The sequence below is a fragment of the Rhea americana genome, unplaced genomic scaffold (assembly GCF_003343005.1).
Source record: "Rhea americana isolate MKP2758 unplaced genomic scaffold, rheAme1 scaffold_186, whole genome shotgun sequence".
NCBI classification, from domain to species: Eukaryota; Metazoa; Chordata; class Aves; order Rheiformes; family Rheidae; genus Rhea; species Rhea americana.
This window is the reverse complement of record NW_028185994.1, coordinates 754,561-777,279: the sequence shown is the minus strand read 5'-3', so window position 1 is coordinate 777,279 and position 22,719 is coordinate 754,561.

Genomic DNA, 22,719 nt, shown 5'->3' with positions numbered 1-22,719 from the left:
AGTTCTAAGATATAAAATTCATTGCCTCAGATGGGGGTGATCTTGATTTTCATTGGCAATGTTGATGCCTCTGTTACTCAGGGCACATTATAAACTCCTAATTATGTGTGTTTATAAACAAAGCTGCAGAGATTCTCTCTGGGACCGAATTTTCAAATGCAAATAGTTATGCATGAGGAATAAGTTGGCAGAGCTCCATTCTTCATTTGCCATTTTGCTGCCTGCCCTCCCCTCGTATCTTCCCCACGTATTTTGCTATGCTTGTCATGTTTGCTGGTTTCATCMACTTCGTGGTGAATTCCAGTCTAATGACATAATGTAAAAGAACTATTAAAAATTATAAGTGAGTGCAGATACATGCATTTCATCTGTCATTCACAGAAACTTAAGATCATAATGCATCAATAGCTAATGATGTAATGAATTCTTTTCGCCTGTGTAAATTTCACATAGTTTGTTACCTCCTTGTATTGCAGTGTGGCCCAGAGACTCCCATTGGTGAAGCCCTGTTTTGAGTGTAAATATATGTATTTTCACTAGTCCTTGCTCACTGAGCTTACAGTGGAAGTAGGAGTGACAGATGTGGGTTTAGAAGGGAAGAAAGGAACCAGGAGGAAGTGACTTGCTGTAGTCGTTTGGGGTTAGATTTAGCTCAGCTGGTCAGAGTGTGGTGYTCATAATGCGAAGGTCGTGGGTTCAGTCCCCAAATGGGCCACTCATTTGAGGACTGGACTAGATGATCTCCAGAGGTCCCTTCCAACCTTATCAACTCTATGATACTATGTATACAGGACGCAGGTTGCCCAGGTTTCTGGCATCCTGGTCTGATGGCTTGCGTGATGAACATCTCTTACTGTTTCAAGTCATACACATTTCATTGCAAAATGGCAGTCTGAACTCTGTCTCTAATAAAAACTGTTCTTTGAGTTTTAATTTCTCTGTTTAAATGCCGTACTAAGCCTTTCCTGAAAAAAATTCACAAAGATGACAACTATTGAGAAAAAGGATGCCTTTTGTGTTGTGGCCTGGTAGAATGACAGAAGACTAATTCATATTGCTGGTCAGGTCTCTCACTTGGGCATAATTTAAATATTCTTTGACATGAGCACATATTCTGTTTACATGACTCCTCCTTACTCCYATTACTATTAAAAGAGTAGAAAGAGTGGAATTCTTGTTTCCAACCTTTCTGTGAAGTAAATTCATCTCCTCTACTTTCTTCTTTAATGAGATACTGAGAGTGAGGAGGAGAGACCTTTGCTTTTCTGCATGCTTGCACAAAGGATGAGGCATGTAGCTTRCAACCAGGTCAAATGATCTGTGGAACTTACAGTCCTCATTTTCCAGAGTACACAGGCAATAAGCTTTGCTGCAGCTGACAGCCTAGTTCTACCATGGGTGGGTGCAGCAGATTTCTGAAGAGGACTTTTTGTTATAGATACCCTGGGGCTAACTGTTCTATGTAAGGGTAGCATGTGCTTTCTCACTGCACYGCTTGCACTGTGTTGGCTCCTCAAGAGGGGATTCGCCCTTGCCCTCATCAGAATGGCAAGGCTTATCCACGTCTGGACTGGATGAAGAGGCTTGGCAGAGCCCCCTTCTGCACAGTCTCTGTACAAAAACTCTTCCAGTGTACCAGGGAAAAATTTTTCCTTATATCTGGTATGAATCCCCTAAACAAATTTTTGAACACTGTCTCTCAATCTCCTTCCATGCACCACTGTGAAGAGCCTGACTTCATCCTCTTTATGACCTCCTCATGGGGCTGGAAGGTCACCATGAGATCTCCCCAAAGCTGTCTCTTCTCTAGGTTGAACAAGCTCTGTTCCCTAAGTCTTTCCTCCAGTCTGCAACCATCCTGACAGCCCTCCACTGATCTTGTGCTAGTTAATTGTCTTTCTTGTCCTAGGAGAGAGGGAGGACACTGACAGGACACTGGATGAAGCAGCCTAGAGGCGGCCTAAAATGGGAGTAATCACTTTTCTTTGTCAATTTCTGTCTCCTGTTCGTATAGCCTCAGGGTGCTGCTGGTCTGCTCTGCTCTGCTGCCAGGGCACATCACTGAATCACATKCAGCTTACTGTGCCCCAGGACTTGCAGCACCTTTCCAGAAGAGCTATGCCCCAGCCAATCAAATCCCAGCCTGCACTGCTGAAGGCTGTTAGGCCAKCCCAGGTGCAGGACTTCRCATTTGTTCTTGCTGAATTTCACAAAGTTCCTCTCATTTCATATCTCCAGCTTATCTAGGTTTCTCTGACTGATAGATTTATTCTCAAATAGATCATCTGCACCTCTGATTTRATGTCATCCTCAGACCTAATGATTAAGTGCATTATTTCTCCTTGTCCAGGTCATTGATAACCATATTAAACATGTCCCAGGATAAATCCCATAGGAATTCCATCTATCACTGTTCCCAAATAAAGTACCCATCAGCAACTATCTCTTGAGCCCAACAACCCAGCCTGCTCGTCTAGTAGCCTGTTTATCTAGACCATGAAGTACCCACTTGGATACAAGGATGCTGTTGAAGAGCATACTGAAACTCATACTGATGTCAAGGTCAATGACATTCACTAATTTCCGTACATCCCATCCACACTCTCTCATCTTCTTCCATGATGTTAAATTTCACACTTTTTCCGGCACTGTACTGGGAAATATCTGATATTCCATGCAAGTTAACTGCTCTTTGCTAAGTCTAGACTGCCAAACCAAATAACATCTCAGATAAATTTCATGCACACCACACATCTGCAAGCAGCTTCTAGCCTGAATTCATCCAGCTCTGCATCCCTTCTGACCGCTGCTTCCCCATCATTGGTTTCACCCTGACGCACTACTATCTGTAAAAAATTTCTGAGCTGTGACTACAAGCACTTCTGTTCTAATGGGAATGACAGAGCTGGCGAGAGAGAAGCACGGCAAGTTTGACACTAGCTAAACTGTGAGTCTAATAACCACAAGCTGAGGCAAGTTAGAACCACAGAGGTGTAATTTAACTTCAAGGCTTATGAAAATGGCATTTGTCTTTTACCAGGACATAAATGCTGTGTGTTTAATCTATTTTAAAAAGAGGACAGGTACTAAGTGTTTTTGTGTCACCACGTGGCTAACTGGCTGACTCAGCCCAGTTAAAGGTCAGTGCAGGACTGATGTGGGTTGATTTCTGAACTGTACGGTGTGGACCTTGCCTGACTAAGTGTCTGGTAGAAAAAGCAATGCAGCTCCATAACCAATCGACGATCCGGTGGAATCCTGGAGCTCCCTTATATTAAATCAAATTGTATTTAAAAATTGGCAGTTGTCACATCATATATGAAAATACTAAAAACCACTTACGCAGTAATATGTTACATAGTACATGTTGCTTGAGGAAGAAGAAAAAGAAAATACTGAAAAGGTGCAAAATAACAAGCTATTTTTGCTATATACTAGATACTGAGTGGTGGAAAACAGAAGGTCACCAGTGACTTTAACAGAAACTGGGTCTTTTGTCGACGCTCACAATGTAGTCCTTTAGTTTCTCATTTCCAGGCTCTAGTCTTAATTTCTTAATAAAGTTTCTGCATTTCTTGTCCCTCCTTTTCTGTACAGCAATGTTCTGGGAAGTTTTCTCTACAAAGGAATTAAAGGAATTAAAGTCAAAGTTTTACAGTTTGCTGTAATTATTTTTTTTCAGTCTCTCCTAGAAAGGTTTTAAAAATACACTAATAGCAAGTTTTAAACTTCTTCTGGAACTTGTTGTTGTTTGCTATCTCCTGAAGATTATTTACTACACAGCCTCTCATTTCCCTAGAAAATAAAGCATTATTTATAAAATGAAATATATGCATAAAAATCAATAAAAATGTAGAGTATAAGATTTTGGAGTAAAGTAAAGCCCATAGATCCTGCTGGAAGTTTAGAGCATATATATTTATACATGAAACTGAGACAAACTAGAGAGCTCTGAATTTATCCTTACTGCATGACTCTACATGAAAGCATGTGGATACATTTAATTCACTCCTCAACCCACTGAGCGCCTGATTGTTATTTCTGTGAGCAACCAGTATTTGCCTTTCTCTAGAAATGTAAAATAGAAAAGGAAGTTCCAAAATGCAAATTCCTGTGTTTGGAACTCTCTGTTGAACGGGCAGTATGGCAAAGGGGTCATAGCTTTAGAAATAAACCAAAGGGCTCTTCAGCTCTGTCTCCGTCTTCTGGTGGAGCTCTGGACAGGTCATGCGCTTGTTCCCCACCTCATTGACTATGCATCTAGGTCGTTTTACCTCGTTTGTGCACCTCTGCTGTAAGCTCTTCACCGCAGGGATTACCTCTCAGTCTGGGTATACACAAATATAGGTCTGCAGCAGCCTGCAGCTCTGGTTGTCACCGACAACACGGTAATAACACATTCGGGTGGTATTTGGGATGTTAGAACAGTATTCGTCATGTTTAGGAGAGAGCTAGAGTGGGATAAATTGTACAATAAAAGGAAAAAGATGATATAGAATATAACAAGGTCCGTGTATCTGATAAGGAAGATATGGGTAAGACAGACAAGAAAATGAAAAAGTAGAAACACTTTTCTGAACACATTGATACTGAGACATAATCTCTTTATGGCATTTCTCATCAAACAGCCACTGTGAAACCAAAGTCTCCTATACTCTCTATTTTAAAGCTGTAGGTTTTTGTACTCTCAGAAGAGACTTGTGGTCATAAAAGCATTTTCATGAGAATACGGAAGCAGTTTTCATGCTGAACACTCCCTCTGCAGGAACACCAATATTTACCAAGTAATGGTCATTTTGGCAAGAACTGAAAATGGATATTGTTTTTATTTCATCTGGATTGCTCTAGCTCCCTAAGCAGAGGTCTACTGGTACTTTGTTGAATTATTCAGTCCCTCCCATTTCCAAATTTTCTATTGATTGTAATAATTTTGCATTTAATATTCATATATTCCTGGAATAGGCTAGTAGAGGTGGAAGGTGGGATTGGGACTGGAGAGCATTTTGGGTCATTGGGGAAGAGCTGAAACAATTAAGTAGCAAAATAATGTCCTTATTACTTTACCATAAGCTCTCAACTCACTCTTCATCCACCCCTAGGCAGAGCTTCATCACCCTTAGGGGAAAGGAAGTAGGTCAAACTTAAAGACTGGAGATTAACTTTGTTTTTTTTTTCTCTCCCATAGAACTTGCCACAAACTCTGCCACAGTCGTAACTATCACTTATTAGAGAGAAAATAAAGGCAATATGTAAGCTACATATTTTTGGAAGAAGGGCTTGAAAAAGACTAAAAGCATTGTCCTCTTTCTGCTTTTCACCTTGCAGGATGCAGCAGCTTTGGACACAAAGAAGAAAGCATGCTACGTAGGCATGAGCTGAACCCTATCTCATGGTGCAACCTTTAGCCAGAGGAGATACTGCTTCTAAGGTAAGCTGTACCCTAGCCCTCTCCCATGATACAATGATGTTCACAACAGCAGGAAAATAGACAACAGAGGCTGCAGCACTGGTTGCACCAGCAGCAGGTATCTGGGACCTCATCAGGAGGGTTTGATGTGCCATGTGCATTCTGCTTCTCTGCCTGCTGCACACAGGCAGTCACCTCTCCTATGGTGATGAAGACGTGGTGGCTAAGTGACAACTCTTTCCTAATCTTTTTATTATTGCATTCCCCAAAAATTTTATGTTGGCAAGAGAACATTCTATACAGCTTTTGGAGTCCAGAGTTTGTTTGAATGATGGTGTAAAGATTTAATATATTGTAAATAGATACCACCTGTATTTCAGGCACTGTTCAGGGAGCCAAATTTTCCTTGTCTGTGTGTATTACCGAGACCAAATAGAACATACAGTAAGAGGATAGACCAGGTAGGCTTGTGCAGACTTACTTTCCTTCCTATCTGCTTTATGGACTGGATATTCTTTTTGTTTTGCTTATAAATTGGTGAGATATTAACTACTTCTTTCAAGAGTGAAATGGGTATACAGGACAGAAATTGAAGCCGGGGATGACCCATCCATGTCTGTGTTATCTGTTCACAGAATTTTATTGAATGGGTTAAGGATATAGTCTTTCTTAAAGATCCAGCAGCTTGACTAGGAATGGAGAAAGAAGCATAGATTTTATTTGGAGAAAGAAAACTTCTGTTTAGCTTCCATGGCTGAGGAGAGTATTTGAAAGAAGAGCCATGTATGATCTACAAAAACGAACTGAATAATAAATATCCTCCCACAATCATTTCTTTTAAAGGCAGCTCATCATTATGAAGCCAAGTTTTCACTCGGTAATCCTCTCAGGTGTTCCCCTTCCCATGGCCCGAAGGTCAGCCTTGTCCTCTCCTCTGAAAGGAATCTGGGGCTTATCTTTCCACAACCCTGTAGTCATTCCTCATCTCTGTTCAGGTTGACATCCTCTAGTGAAACAATTCTCTTTTCATTCATAGCACCTGACCCTGAGAGATTTTAGTCCCAGCAGCTGGCTTCACTTGTTATGATAATGTGTCTTTTTTGATAGGTTGGCCAGCCTGGTACAGAGGGCCTTAAAATATGAGGATGGGGGAAGGGGAGAAGACAGGGTAGTCAACAAAGCATGGCCCAAGTTGGGAGTGCAGGCAGTGAGGGATGTGCATATGAGTCACATCCTCTGGGACTCCCTCTGGCAGCCCTCCTGGGGAACCTGCATGTTCAACTACTTCTGTGAAATGCCTGCATGCAGCATGGGGAATAAACAGGAAGAACCGGAGATATGTGTGTGGTCGCAGGGCCATGATCTCGTTGCAAATATAGAGATACGGTGGGATAGCTCACATGACTGGAATGCTGCCATGGATGGCTATGTGCTTTTTAGGAAAGACGGGCCCTGGAAGGTGAGGTGGTGGAGTTGCTCTTTATGTGAGAGAGCAACTGGAATGCATTGAGCTCTGCCTAGGGGTGGAAGAGGAGGCAGTCAAGAGCTTATGGGTAAGAATTAAAGGGCAGGCTAACATGGAGGACACTGCTGCGGATGTCTACTACAGGCCACCTGATCAGGAAGAGGAAGTTGATGAGGCCTTCTACAAACAGCTGGAAGTAACCTCACGATCACAAGCCCTTGTTCTCAAGGGAGACTTTAACCACCTTAGTATCTGCTGGAAGGACAACACAGCTAGGCACAGAAAATGCAGGAGGCTGCTGCAGTGCATCGGTGAGAGCTTTTTGACACAGGTGGTGAAGGACCCAATAAGGAGGGGTGTGCTGCTGAATCTTGTACTAACCAACAAAGAAAGGCTGGTTGGAGATCATCTTTGAAAGGCCAAGGAGAACTGGAGAGGTGCCACAGGACTGGAAGGAGACCAGTGTCACTCCAGTCTTCAGAAAAGACAGGAAGGAGGACTCAGAAAACTCTGGGACAGTCAGTTTCACCTCCATCCCTCCACCCCTGGAAAGGTGATGGGACAGCTCCTTCAGGATGTCATCTCCAAGCATATGGAGGACGAGAAGGTGATCAGGAGTAGCCAGCATGGATTCAGCAAGGGGAAATCCTGCTTAACCAACCTGAGAGCCTTCTCTGGTGGGAAGACTGGCTTGGTAGATGGGGAGAGAGCAGTGAATGTGGCCTCCCTAGCCTTCAGCAAGGCTTTTGACACTGTCCCCCAGAACATCCTCCTAGGTAAGCTCAGGAAGTGAGGGCTTGAGAACTGTCTGAAAGTCAGTGCTCCAGGGGTTGTCATCAGTGATGCAGAATCTAGCTGGAGGCCTGTAGCTACTGGAGTTCCCCAGACCTCAGTGATGAATGCCATCTTGTTCACATTCTTTATCAATGACAAGGATGAAGGGACAGAGTGCCTCCTCATCAAGTTTGCTGAAGATACCAAGCTGGGAGGAGTGGCTGATACATCAGAAGGCTGTGCTGCCATTCAGAGAGGTCTGGACAGGCTGGAGAGTTGAGTGTTCAACAATGAATTTTATCAAGGGCAAGTGCAGAGTCCTGCACCTAGGGAGGAATAACTCCATGTACCAACAGCGACTGTGGGGCTGACCTGCTAGAAGGGAGCTTTGCAGAGAAGGACCTGGGGGTGCTGGTGAACAACAAGTTGTGCTCTTGTAGCCAGCATTGTGCTCTCGTAGACAAGTAGGCTAATGGTATTCTGGGATGTATGAGGAAGAATGCTGCCATCAGATCAAGGGAGGTGATCCTGCTGCTCTGGTCAGCCCTGGTGAGGCTGCATCCGCAGTACTGAGTCCAGTTGTGGGCTCCCCAGTAGAAGAGAGACATGGAGCTACTGGAGAGAGTCCAGCGTAGGGCTACAAAGATGATTAGGAGACTGGAACATCTCTATTATGAGGAAAGACTGCAAGAGCTGGATCTTGTGAATGTCTACAAATACATTCAGGGAGGGTATCAAGAAGAGGGGGTGAACTCTTCAGTGATGTCACGTGACAGGACAAATCAGCTGCTTTTTTTCCTCTTACTATCCTCCTGAGAGCTTATAAATGAATTGCTTAATGAGTTCCTTAAGAATCTTTCCCTGGGTTCAAGCAAGATGTACTCTGTTCCTTAGGGTCTCCACAGACACTATGACAGGACAAGAGGCAATGGGTAGAAACTGAAACACAAGTTCCACCTGAACATGAGGAAGAGCTTTCCTGTGAGAGTGACAGAGCACTGAAACAGGTTGACCAGAGAGGTTGTGGAGCTTCCTTCTCTGGAGATATTTAAAACTCACCTGGACTCAATCCTGTCTAACATGCTCAATCCTTCTTGAACAAGAGGGGTTGGGTTAAAGGATCTCCACAGGTCCCTTCCACCTCAACCATTCTGTGTGAGAAGTTAATCGTTCACATGACCATTACCTGTGCTGTTTCAAATGATTGCTCTGCAAGCACTTTTTGGATTACTGAGAATCAAAAATGACCCAGGAGGCAAAGACAGACAATTCTCACTTAACTGGGGAGCAGGAGCAAGACCCCAAGCAGCTCTCAAGGACCTCTCTGGAGGCAGCTCTTAAGATCTCATCTTTCATTTTCAGATTTTTTGTCAGGGTCTTATGGAGCCCGTACTACAATACTTAACCAGCCAAGGAGTCTGTGGAGACAGTCTTGGGAGGCTGGCGGAGGTCAAGCTTCCTATTTGTTTGTAAAAAGGGAAAGAAGACCCTGAGGAACAGAATACATCTTGCTTCAACCCAGGCAAAGATTCTGAAGGAACTCATTAAGCAATTCATTTATAAGCTCTCAGGAGGATAATAAGAGGAAAAAAAAAAAAGCAGCTGATAATGGATTTGTCAGGAATAAATCATATCAAACCAATAACATTTTCTTCCTTGACATGATGTCTGGCCTTGTAGATAAGAGGAAAGCAGTCAGTGTGATAGACCCTGATTTCAATAAAGCTTCTGAAACTGGTTGCCCTGAGATCTCTTAACAGGCATTGTAGAGATCAATAGGCCTCCAGAGAGTAGGATGAATCACTATGACTCATCCCACACTATGATCTGAATTGCCCTCTGGAAGGGGACTGTCTCTTTCTGTTGGCAGTGGAGAAGCTATGAATTATTCTTATCTGAAGTAACCTAAGGCTGCTGGTCTTCTAAGCTGTACCTCACCAGTGAAATGCCTAAGAGAAGGCCAGATCTGGGCCCTTGCAGGAGACCTTTCCTCGCCTTGGTAACTGTCTCAATAACTGGTGGAGCTAGCAGGCCTGGCTTACTCATATACAGACATGTGGTAGCTGTGCTCCCTTTGCAAACATAGTTTTGCCTTCTTTGAATCATTTTATCTGCTTTCATGTAGAAAAGTTTCATAGAGGTCACTTCACAGGCCCATATCTGAAAAATGAGTGCAACAAACGGGTCATGTCAGATGTATGTCGGATGATGTGCATGTTAAGCCAACAGCAGCAGCAAGCTGGAGTCTGCCCAGAAGCAGGCTGAACGGCAAATGTCTACATTCCCCCAAATCCTTCCCTCAGTTCCTGCTGCATATCTGTCCTTTAGCCAAGCTGTGCTTCTTGACTGTCCAGTGCAGTATGGGAGCTGCAGGAGAATTATTAACTAGAACAAATTATTCATTCACTGAAGAGCTTTCAAAAGGAATCATTGAATCGCTTGGTTTACAGAAGCGTGTGAACAGACTGAGTGACAGAGGGGCCCATCTGGGGAGGAACTGCCACTATCTGGTAGATTATGGCCAGCTGGGAGTTACACTCTTGCACATCCACCAGACTGCCTGTTGCCTCAATGAGAAGGTAAAAATGTTATTTTCATTTATGTTTGTTAAGAAACTAAAATGACTTGCATCTCATTTTAACCTGCTTGTTAGTTTGCCTTCCAGGTTTGATGAAGTTATATTTTTTTGCTTTTTTTTGCTTTTCCTGTGTCCTTTAATAAAGAAGGCTACAGTGGGCAATATAGAAATTTAGAGATTGGGACTCACTTTGAATACAATGGTGTATTCAACCATTTTTGACTGTTCCATGAAGTCTGGTGACAATGTGGGAAAAGTTAGTAATCTATGAACATGCCATCCTTCATCATTTCCTTCTTTTTCCAGGGTTAATTGAAACCCAGTGTTTATGCTTTTGGCAGTGAGTGACACCTTGACACGTCAAGCAGGCTTTTGTTCTTTGCTGCAGCAAAATTTAGATATATTAGAGCTCTGTGTGCAGTAGAGCTCAGGAGACATAGAGTCCTTAGTTCTTGGCTCTAAGCCAGAAAGTTGGCTACTTTTTCTTTAGTGAAGTTTTTTTTTTTTTTTTTTTTTTTTTTTTTTTTTTTTTTTTTTTTTTTGGTTCAGTTGACTCTGACAAGAAGCAGGGCTGAACTCACTCAGAGTACAGACATCTCATAATACATCATCAAACATCGGTGAAACATCCAGGCAACACAAATCCTGAGGTTGCCTCTGCTGCTAAACTCATTTTTGACCTTGGTAAATCATATCTTGTCTTTTCTGTTCAAGCTGTAAACACTTCAGGGAAGGGATTCTTTCTGGCTGTGTATCTCCTGGGAACCTTAACAAATTCACTTCCCCTCTCCGTGCTACCATAATATCAACAATAGACTAATGCATAGCCTCAAATGTAACAGTCACTGAGATGGGGATCCATATTTTATGACTTTGTCCTGTCTTCAGCTGTTACCTCAATCATCTCATAAAATCTTACGAAGACAAGCTTGCTTACAGTTTCCCATACATTTCACTTTGACAAGTTTTCTCGCAGCAGGGATGCTGACTGCTCATCTTTCCAGGGAAGGGGGGGCACTGGACCCAGCTGCTGAAACTGCAGCTGCTGACTGACCTTTTGTGAGTGAAACAGAGCATGTTGAAGCAGCTGTGCCAGAACTGTGAGGCACACACAGTCATGATGAGACATAACTTGCTTCAAGGTCTTTTTTTTTTCTTTTTTTATCCCCCTGTTTGCTGACTAATGGTCATTACCACTTCTTGCTAACCTATGTACCAAGAATCAGAAAAGCTCAGGAATATTTTTGTAAATCTAATTTACACTAAATTCAATTTAATTTTGCATCTAGTTATTAAACTTAAGGATTTTGAAATAAGGTGAAGGAGATCAGATGTTGCAGCATTACATTATAGTAAGGCACCAGTACAGGCTAGGGCCAAGCAGCCGGAGATCAGGCCCTGGAAGTCCTTCTTTGCAAGCAAGATGAGCATGGGCCTGCCATGGGTCCTTGCAGTAAAGAAGGCCAGCAGTATCCTGGGCTGCATTAGGCAGAACATGACCTGCAGAAACCCTTTGCTCAGCACTGTTGAGGTCACATCTGGAGCGCTCTATGCAGCCTTGGAGGTACAGGAACGAGTCCAGTGAAGGGCCATTATGATGATCAGGAAGCTGGAGCCTCTGTCATAAGGAGAGGTGGAGAGACATTGGACTGTTCAGCCTGGAGAATAGAAGACCCACGGGTATCTTACCAATGTGTATACATTTCTGATGCGGCATTTTACAGAAAATGGATCCAGAGCCTTCTCTGTGGTGGCCAGAGGCAGGATGAGAGGCAATGAGTGCAAACTGAAATACAGGAATCTCTGTCTGAACATGTGAAAACACTTCCTTACTGCGAGGTTGTTGAATATTGGGACATTTTGCCAAGAGAGGCTGTGGAGTCTCCATCCTTGGAGATATTCAATATACAGCTGGACACGATTCTTTACAAACTGCTGTGGCTGACCCTGCTTGAGTAGGGTGTTGAACCAGAAGGTTTCCAGAAGTGCCTTCCAACCCTAGCTGTGCAGCTACAAAACAACTAGAATGCAGGGTCTGGCATTTGTTTTAGCTTTACATACCTCCCCCTTTCCTTTTCTGCCATGTTGTATATTTTAATGGCTTAATTTTGGATTTCTGCAAGATGTTCTGTATATGAGTTTCAGGTTTTTGCAAAAACATCTACAAACCCAGTTTTGTAGAGGTGTTTCTGGAACGTCCCGTATAAGAAGCCTGCTTGCACTCCATTCCTACTTTTCTGTGAGCAATCTTTCACCAGATACTCAAGGATATAAGTGCTTATTCCAATTCCTGCAATTCCTTATGACAGCTGAGCCCATTATTAGTGAAGTTCCCTCTCTGATAGGCCTGCTTTTCTTCTTCTGGGAATAAGACTCTTCCTTCACTGCACCTGCAGTTACAAAGGCCATGCAGAGCTGTGTCTGACCTCCTGGCTTGGCTCCCTCACAGGTTGCAATATTCGCAGAAGCAAGCCAACAGTTGCGTTCAAATAGATGTTTGAGGCTGTAGAATGGTTCCTGGTTTCCTCTCGGAATGAAGTTCCAAGATCCTCGTTCTCCTGTTTTCCTGCCTGGCAAAGTGGGGTGAGCAATGCTCTGTTTCGCTGTGGTTTGTTCTACCCTTTGCCACAAAGTGGCCAAGCAGACATCTGTAAAGAAAATCCTTCCTCACTGGTAAGACATTCCCTTAAAATGCCATATTAGTATTTTTCCAGGAAAAAAAAACATTTTTCTTTAAGAAAATGCAATAAAATAAAAGCCAAAGAAGGTCCATTTGCAAACTTGTGCGGGAGAAATTCCTCTTTAGGCACTGCTCACTGTAGTCTACCAACAAAAAGACACTGTGAGTATTGTTGCTTTTTCTGTGCTGTTACGGATGTTCTGTCTGATAACAGAAAGGATGGTCCTGTGGCTGCTCAGCTGGAATGGAGTAGAGTACACAATTTTTCATTCTAGGGCTTTGTCATCAAAATCTGTGCCTTAGCACCTCCTTTCCCACGTACACTGGCACACATGTATGCCCACATGTAAAATGGTGGAAAATGAGGAATGGAAGAGAGAATCCATTAAGAACTGGTAGGTGCTTGGTAGGTTCCTGCTCTGTTGTGCTGGAAAAAAAGAACCATTGTCTCTGAGGCAGAAATCTAAAATATACAAACCGGAAACATTTTGGGTCTCTCTCACTTTTTTGTCTATAACTCAATAAAGTAAATAAGCTGTGTTGGTAGCATGTAATTTACTTGTTATTCAGGCACCAGGTGCTGGAGGAATACATTAAAATACATGCTGAGTGGCAGGAACATAATTATGCAAATCGTGCAAAATTTGAATGCATTTGCACAATGCATTAATTTCATCCTTAAGGGTACTCCTCGTAACAAAACTTCTCTTATAGTTTCTTATAGGATCTGATGCAAAATCCTTTGGGTGAACCCTCTTGATCTGGAAGAATTCTGGATCAGGTTCTTTATATCTTATTAGCAGTAAATAGTTTCACCCTTTGAATTTAGGTTGTTTCCTTGATATCTGTTAGAAAAAGACTCAAAAGGCTCTGGAAATAAAGAACACAAAAATATCTGGCAGTTTAAGAAGCAAGATAGAAAAAACATTTGTGGGAGATCTTAAACCATTTGAAATCTCGTTCTAGGGTCAGACACGGTTACATTTCCGCTCGATAGATTGACTAAGCATAGAATTTCAATTAGACTTTCCATTCACCTTCCCAAGAAATAGTTATGTCACTGTTTTGCAGTCCTGCTGCAAAGACAATAGTGAGATTCATTTAGCTTCTTCCGTGCTGGGGCACCGACGGTTGTAAGAATGACATTTCAGGATCTTTAGAAGCACTGCCTGATCCCTCTCCTAATCACAACTGCAAAGCATTGCTGCCTCCACAATAAGGCTGTCAGATTTGTTTTCTTTTTATTATGATCTTTGCTGCACACAAAGTAAATTGCTATTTAAGGCATCCATTTGATGCTCAAACCTCACGACACCTAAAGGCAACAACAGATGGTAACCTCTATAGCATAATTCCATTCTCACCGCATGAATGAGGCTGGACACATATCAGAGGATTTGGAAGAAAATGTACACTTCATACAGATTGAATAAACTGCAGATTTGAGAAGGTTTGTGGTGCAAAGAAACCATCCAAACAGTAGCTGGCATTGCAAAAGGAGCTGGCAAAGACACCTCTTTATTTCCAAATAGAAAAGGTTTTCTGCTTTTTCAATTCCAGCCAAAAGTGCTTTGAGTGGTGAGTCAGCAGAAGGATGTGCTATGAGATTTCTTCCCCTCCAGAGGGGAGATCAGATTTAAACCATACTTGAGTGAAGCATTAAGAAGCTTCTAGCAAGTTACTCCCACCATCTCCCCCCTTCCCAAGGCTGAACCAGTGCAACTCTTTCCACTTTCCCTGATAGGCCACGTTTGCTGAGCCTCTTTCTACAGCCCTCAGTTTGTCTGCATCTTTCTTTAATTCTGGGATCTCCCTCAAGAAGTGCTCACTCATCCAGCTAATGTCTTGTAACCGAGATGGAGCAGACCTGCTGCCTACTGCACCCGGCGCACAGCACTGGTGCAAGCTCACTGCAGCGTCACTACGTCCTGCTGCCCTGGCACTGTGGATTTGTACAGTTTGTTACTCAGCATAACCGGGAACCTCCTTCTGCCTTCTAGCTGGCTCACCACTACTCCTCCACGTCTTATGTTTAGGTTCTCCCTCCCTTGTGCTTGCCGTTGCTGCTGCAAACGATTTTGGGTTACCTTTTCGGTTGTGGTCCTGGCTGCGGAGGCCAGCTGGATGCTATGAGCGTTGCCTTCACTCTCGTGCGAGCCACAGCTTTCACAGGTCGTGCTATCCAACATGTTAATTAAGACATTGAGTGGAATGGGATTGGGCTACAGCCCGGCAGGTTGGCAGCTTCGACTCAGCAGCTCTGAATTTAATATCCCGTCATGAACCACAGGCGTTTCCTTGTCACAGAACAGCTGTATATTTCTGTATGCACGTTTTGAAAGTGAAGCTTAATATTAAGCCTAAGGGCTCAGATCTGCCTTGAGCTCTGCGCTGAGATGACACTAATGGAAAGAAAGCGCTTGGGAAAGTAGGAGGGATTATCTGTCACCTTTTGTTCAGGTCTTTGCAGCTTCCTCTGCAGGATCTCGTGTTTGTCAGAGAAAGGGACAAGATGTAAAATAGGTGGGGGCGATACTAGCTTTCCTGGTATTGCAGTCCTGTAGGTTGTCATGGTTTCCTTGTTGTACGTTGCTTTGTAGGCCAATATTTAGCTGAATTTGGAAGATGAGAAGTGTTTGTGCTGCTAATTACTTTAGTCATACTGGGGAGGATTCTTAAACCAGGCAGAATATAAGACTGCTCTGGCTTTCTCTTCAAAATGCAGTTGTAGACCTTAGAAAGACAATGTCAACAAGCTAGTTCGTGATTTTAATGCATTCAGCTTCAGAAATAAGTGTTGTCCTTTGACCTACTGGGCRGTTCTTGCGTATTAACGTCGGATAAGAGCGTCCAATACAAAATTTGCTGTACAAGTCTTTGTTCTTCCAGTCAACTTTTGTTACAAAATTCTTTGTCACTCTTTCTTTTAACAGTAATTCTAGGAGTGAGAACAAAGAAAAGAAAGAAAGCTCGGAGGAACAGAAGGGAATAGAAAGGGAGCAGTTTAGAGGAGAAATAGAAATAGAAATTTAGCATGAGCTGTAGCTTCTGCTACTTTTGCAACCTGTAATAAACTGGAAATCAGTGTGCTTCAAAGAAGTCTGCTTTCAAAATTGCCTTGGATGGGGTTTGTTGTCACAGGCTCTTAGAAGAAAACTATTAGATACAATTTGAAAAGAATGTATTTTATGTTGTATTGGTTTCTGTATCAAATTAATAATTTTTAGCAGCTGTTTATGAGGACAACTTGTATAATGCTATTCTTCGCATAACTTGAACACGAACACTTGCAATGAATTGATTTGGGGCAGGCTGTTAGAAAGGGCTTGTGTGTGCTAAAGGAAGCTGATGGATAACTGATGGTGTTTATACTGTTTTTCAAGTGTTTTTCCATTTTCTTTCARCTCTCTTTTTGGTTTAAAGTGAATTCTTTTACTGTGTTCTCAACTTGTTTATTCAGGATGTTTATTCAAACATTTATTTCAGGAACTCTGAAGGATTTCTCCGAGCAGWTAAGAACCCCTCCTCCTAGGGAGACCTATGGGTACCGTTGAGGGGTTCAACAGCTAAACTGAAGGATGGAGAAACAGGTTTGGATTAACTTCTATCTGTTTKCTAYGGACCAGATATCTAGAATAGGCACRTACTCCGACACAGGAAGCCAATGATCACCTGTAATTCCAGAGGAGTGACTGCAGGCCATGAAGACACACTTACATGGGCTGAGAAATATTCAGAGAATACGTCTAGGGCTGCAGGTAGCTGCTTAAAGTGGTTGTTGGCCTGTGCTGAGCTCTGCGCGGCCGTAGCTAAGGGGCCAGCTTGAACGTAGGTGGGGCTAGGTCAGCATTAAATGGCCAAGCACAGCTGTGTTACCCCACAAGGGAAAAGCTGAGCCCATGCCCACTCCCAYGTAGCTGTGGCTTAAACATGTCCTGAGCACTTTGCACCCAAAATAATGAATATACCGAAGTAGCTATTGCAAGGTCACCATTGCCGGTGTTCAAACTTTGCTTGTCGCATACAGAAATGGTCTAAGCTAAAGGTGGCCACTGACGTTCCACCTTCGGTACGAGAAGTGAGARTGCTGGAAGGGACGGACAGGGAGAAGCAAATTTTACTTAAGCTTAAAGAAAATGGAGGTTTGTTTCTCTTAGGCAGGAGTAGTAACAGATTCTTCCCTTCAAATTTCCCCACAAGCCCTGTACTCATTTTTATTGAACTTGCTTTTGAAACATTTTAGCTAGTGTTAGTCAGAAAGCAGAGTTTTTAGTTGACAGAACAGTTGATAAAAAGATTGGTGGAAACATTGACAGGTTTTCCTATTGGTATTTCTGGAAAAGTAAGTTTCACTGATGAAAAGAAAAATTATATATTTTTCCCAACTAGACGTTGCCAACCTGTTTTAGTTTAGGATCAGACCTTGTGTAATTCGACTGGATTCACATTTATTTTATTGAAAGAAATATTTGCCAGCTACGCTGYGCTCAGTTCATAGATCTAATATTATTCTGCAAAGTAAAGCTGATCATTTTTTGTTGTCCTTTTTTAAAAAAAATTTCCTTTGAATTTCCTTTGAAAGCTAGCAGAGAGTTTAAGCGTAAAGCTAATTAGACTGCAGTAGGCAGTTGTTACCTGTGGAGGATAGTTGGGAAAAAAATGGATATATTCATCTCTTTCCTAAGGACTGAATTTGTTTCCTAACACTTGCTGTACGGTGTGCACTCTTGGGAAGCTGCAAGGAATTCCTGAGAGGAATTCTGGTTTCACAGCAGTGCATAAGCAGTGCATAAACGCAGGCAACTGCTGCGGATTAATTTGTTGCTCTGTGAACTTCTCAAATAGAGCTTTGAAAAGCCATAATTTGCAATATTTTGTATTTGGCATGTTTAATAGAAAAAAACGAGTAACAGATGTGGTATTCAGATAAGCAACCGTACAGCAGGTGAGAAGATAAGACAAAATGCTGAAGAGAAAACAGTGGATTAGTCGAAGAAAGGACTGGTAAAACCAAACTATACAAATAGACTAAATCCAAATTAGGCCTTTCTGTTAGGGTCACTGTCATGTATCATGCTAGATACCTTTTTATTTTTTTGAAGGACAATACAGAAATGGAACATTCAGACAGTAGGAATTAATAAAAGTATTCATTTTCCAGSAGTTCCTAAGAGGTAAGATAAGAAGAGATGAGAGACTCGATAAGAATGATGAAAAATATGTTTCTGAACAACCAGCTAAGTAAGTGACTTGTCAGCTACCAACAGATAGTACGTGGCATTAGTTGTTATTTAGGAGATATAAAATAAAGTTAATCTGAAAGTGAGATTACTTTCCTTTTTTGTGATAGAACAAATAATAAATCGGTTGGAGACAACTGAAGTATTTCCTTTGGCACAAAATATTTAATTTTGTTTTTTAATTCTCTTATTTTGTTTTTCCATTTCGTCAAAGGTTTTTTGTTTCTTTTCTTTTCTTTTTTCTTTTTCTTTTTCTTTTTTTTTTTTTTTTTTTTTTTNTTCAAATAGTTCAGTCAGCTTTTTTCAAGGAGGGAGAATCAGAAGCTTTTTGGGGAAATCTGCTATGCACTGACATAAACATGTTGAATGTTGAAATGGATATGATCCTTTCTGGAGCTCAGAGGTGCTGCTGCATTAAACAGATTTAATAAGACCTGGCTAAATATTTGGAGAAAGACTGCTGTGAGTCATGTTATGTGCTGTTCAGCTAAGTAGTGGTGGCTAATTAGTACTTGGAACAACATTCTGTTTTTCAATACTCTGTGTGATGAGGGTCTGCCTCTACTATGGTGTGRATTATGGTGCTTTATAAACAAAACCTTCTGGAAGATGGATGATAAATGTGTGTGTGCGTGTGTATAACATTAACACAAATAATCTATTGCTGACTTAAATAAGGCCACAAGCTCTACCATGCAAGGTTAGCACACTGTAATGTAAAATTACCATAGGCTCTCAACTTGAAACGGCAGCAAAATCATGCCATGCTGTATCCATATATTTATGGTTAATATATGCTTTAATTTCCAGTCCTCAAATCAGGATGAAAAAATGGGTTTCCATGCTGTGTTCCAGCTTACCATATCTACATTTATATGTTTAATAGTAACTTTTTTAAACAATAGTAACTCTTATTAAACATTTATATGTTTAATAAGGAGTTGTTGTTTGTTTATCTTCTTGATTTTTTTGTTCTTTGGGCCAGGGAAATTCAGTTTTTGTGTACTACTTATTGAGTCAGAAGTATGTTTTTACTGGGAAAAGCAAGCATAATTTTTTATAATATGGAAAAATTGAGTATTTTTTTCTGAAAACATAATTTGATTAAAAATATAAAGATTCAGATTCAATCCTAAAATTCATTTCTATTCCAAAATTTTCATCTAGCATTAATTTTATTTTTTAAATTCTGTTTTATACTCTTAATTAACCACAGTGCAATTTTGCTTTTGCCTGAGCATTCCATTATTTCTTTTTTCTTGCTTATTTCTCTGTGTTAAAAAGAAGAAACACATTTCATACATGCAGTCCTGAAGCTCAGAGAGATTATTTCCCTGTGCTTTCTCCAATGACTTGGTGATACTGACACAGGTTGTCTCTTGCACCACAGAACTGCTTAATACAGGATAGAGAACAAGTTTAGTAATGTGAAAGACCATGTGATGTACCTCCAGACCATTTAAGCCTCAGCAAGACAACATGAGAAACAGCAATCCCAGTTTCTTTGACAGCCAGATCGTGGTGCAAGGGAAGTATCCTTCTTGGTTATGAATTTTAATAGCTTGGCAGATATCTCAGAAATTGTTATATTCAAGTAACTGTCATACAGCTCTACAGGTGCAGAAGGAGATAGGCCAAAGCCCACTGAGATGATGGGAAGATCCACCTTGCTGCCTTCCGTGCATCCGGAACCAGAGGCTGCATTTCTAAGCCATTGAATCATAGTGATTAATGAGACATTTGTGGGTTTTTTGATGCTCCTATATGGTTATTGACATTGTTACATTCTTTGACMGGAAATTAGATCTTGTTAAAACCATGCAAATCAGTTTGGAGGATTGCTTCTTCAGTTCAGCCCTAATCCTGTGAATARTGTTAACTGTATGGATAGTTCATGAATGGATCTGGACTCGCGGTGGAGCACTCCTGGAAGTCAGTTGCCCTGGCTGTCAAGCTATTAGCCTAGCTCCTGGCACACTTTTGGCCTAACTGGCCAGCACCGTGCCCAACAACCTTCCAGCAACTGTTCCCCATGGGCAGCTTGCCTGCGCCTGCCCACTGTGGAAGACAGCCTACTAATCGGTTGTCTCTGCCACTTCGCCAGAGGTGCCTGGGCACGTTCCTGCGCATATTTAATTCATTAGGAYGGATGCAGCCTCCAGGCTTGACTTTAACACTCTGAGCAGTGCCGTTACATTTGTTACACCAACATGTGCGCACAAGGTTGAACTCTTCAGTGGATGTTTGCCGTCTTGGCTGAAATCGTGCCACCTATTCTCTTCTAACCATGAGCGGTAAAGTGCTGCTCTTTAGCTTGTAGCACTTCCCCAGGAAGGTTTTGATTTGACTAAGATGTCAACATCCCATGTTACTACTTCTCCTCGTGCTGGGATGCAAAGGGAAGCCAGGGAAGGCACTCCTGTGTCTAACTCATTTTTATCACAGGTGAGCCAACCATGTAAACCCTTCAAATAATCAACACCGCTAATTTCCCGAGGCTCCAGCAGTCTCTTCCTCTGGCTGCACAGTGCCTACAACTCCKTGTAAGTGCTGTCTTCCTGTCCTGCTGAGAGCTTTGGCAGGTAGCTCTGCCCTGTTCTTTTTTTGCCTGGAAGTAGTTCACGTCTGTGACGGTGAGGGGAAGGCTTTTGCTCCCTGAAGTGAGTGATGGTAGGGTCAAAAGGCTGGAAGGACTTTTCCAAGGCAATCTGTGACCTGCTGAAGGCTAATGTCTTCTCTGATTGGAATGAAATTCTCCACTGTTTTGTGCTTCAATCTGCTGTAGATGGGGAACCCATAGACCACTGTGATCCCTGCCTCTAGCTATGGCTTGTAAGATCTCAAATGTCTTCTTTCTGTGATCGAAGCCATAATTTCAAAAATGATGAAGAAATTTCAGTATCTTCTGCAGGCTTTCACTCTTCATATGCATCCCTTCTCCTTTTGAAGCACTGAACCCCAAGAGGACCAGTTGAAAATAGTACAACTGGAATGAGAAAGAGATGGTATTAACATGTAGGAAAAGGGCAGCTTTAGACACTGCTCACCAGGGCATGTTTTCCAATGACCTGATCTACCAGTGTAGTTCAAATACTTGTTCAACTGCTTTTGCAAAGACTGAGGAATTGGATGCTTTATTCTTCCTTTGGCCAGCTTTCCACCACTGCAACAATATTTGAGCATTATTTTATTATTTAATATATTTTGGGAATAACTGCCAAATCATGAGTCTGAACTACTTTGTTGACCTGGGCTGCCTTATTTTGGGGGAAGCAGTTCTTGACTGTGGATAGGAACTTGAGGGTGTGACGTGGGTCATTCTTGTGACAAACCACCATGAGAAACTAATGTATTGAATAGAAGCAATGCAATGAATTCAGTGTAAAGTTCAAGGTATATGTCACATTTTCCTCCTCCTCTGATCATCTCACAAGCTTTTCTGCCTAGCAGGGAATCGAGTTGTGTAGGCAGTTCCAGGGAGGACTTTCTCATGGCACATATTAATAATATCTCCAAGAAGCCCTTCACAGTGTTTTCATGGAATCTGCATCAAGCATTTTGGAGTTTAAAATGTAGGAAAATTGTTTCCATTTTTATTCCATTTGTGAGGACCTGAGAGCTGCAATTTGGTTGTCAGAAACATAAATGGATTGAGGACCACTTTTAAAGTCAAAAATTACTATAGTCTCACACCTCCCAGAGAGAAAAGAGTCAATAGACTTAAAGGAAATGGATCTACTAGATGTTTGTCTAAACACCTCTTTGCTACTCCTTCAGAGTGTAGTGATGTCTGACTCTTATTCTGAGCAGGAGCTCAGTGAAACAAGTGATTTTGCTACCTGTTGGAAAGATTCGATGCGAATGTATCAATGGAGTTAAGACTTMCTTCTTCTTCTTTTGGTACCCTCTGTCACAACTTGTTTCATTTGTGTTTTACCAACAAACTTTGTTCGCAAATCAGGATAGTATTTATTCAAGGGGTGAGTCACTTGCCATTCCCGATTATGATACATGCTTGCATTACAGAATCATCTGTTAGGAGGCCTGTAAAAGAATGGGACTTCTAGACTCCTCACAGGATGTCAAACAGACCAGCAGCTTATTTACAGGGGATGGAAGCCAGCCGACCCACGGACGTGACCCAYCACACACCCTTACACTACTTGGTTACTCAGTGATCTCTGTTGGGGAAGGAGGCAGCACTCTATCAGTTTTTGACCCTGGAGGTGCCAGGATCATCCTCTCCTATTTGGGATCACATATCTGGAGTGGGTGATATTGTTAGAGATGAGGCAGARGACACCAGCCTCTAAATCAGAAAATGAAGCTTTCCAAACCTGCTTTCTGCAGTTAGGCTGATAGTCACAGAATCATAGAATCACAGAATGGGTAAGGTTGGAGGGGGCCTCTGGAGATCATCTAGTCCCACCCCACCCTGCTCAAGCAGGGTCACCTAGAGCATGTTAGACAGGGTTGCATCCAGGTGGATTTTGAATGTCTCCACAGAAGGAGACTCCACAACCTCTCTGGGCAACCTGTGCCAGTGCTCTGTCACTCTCACAGTGAAGAAATTCC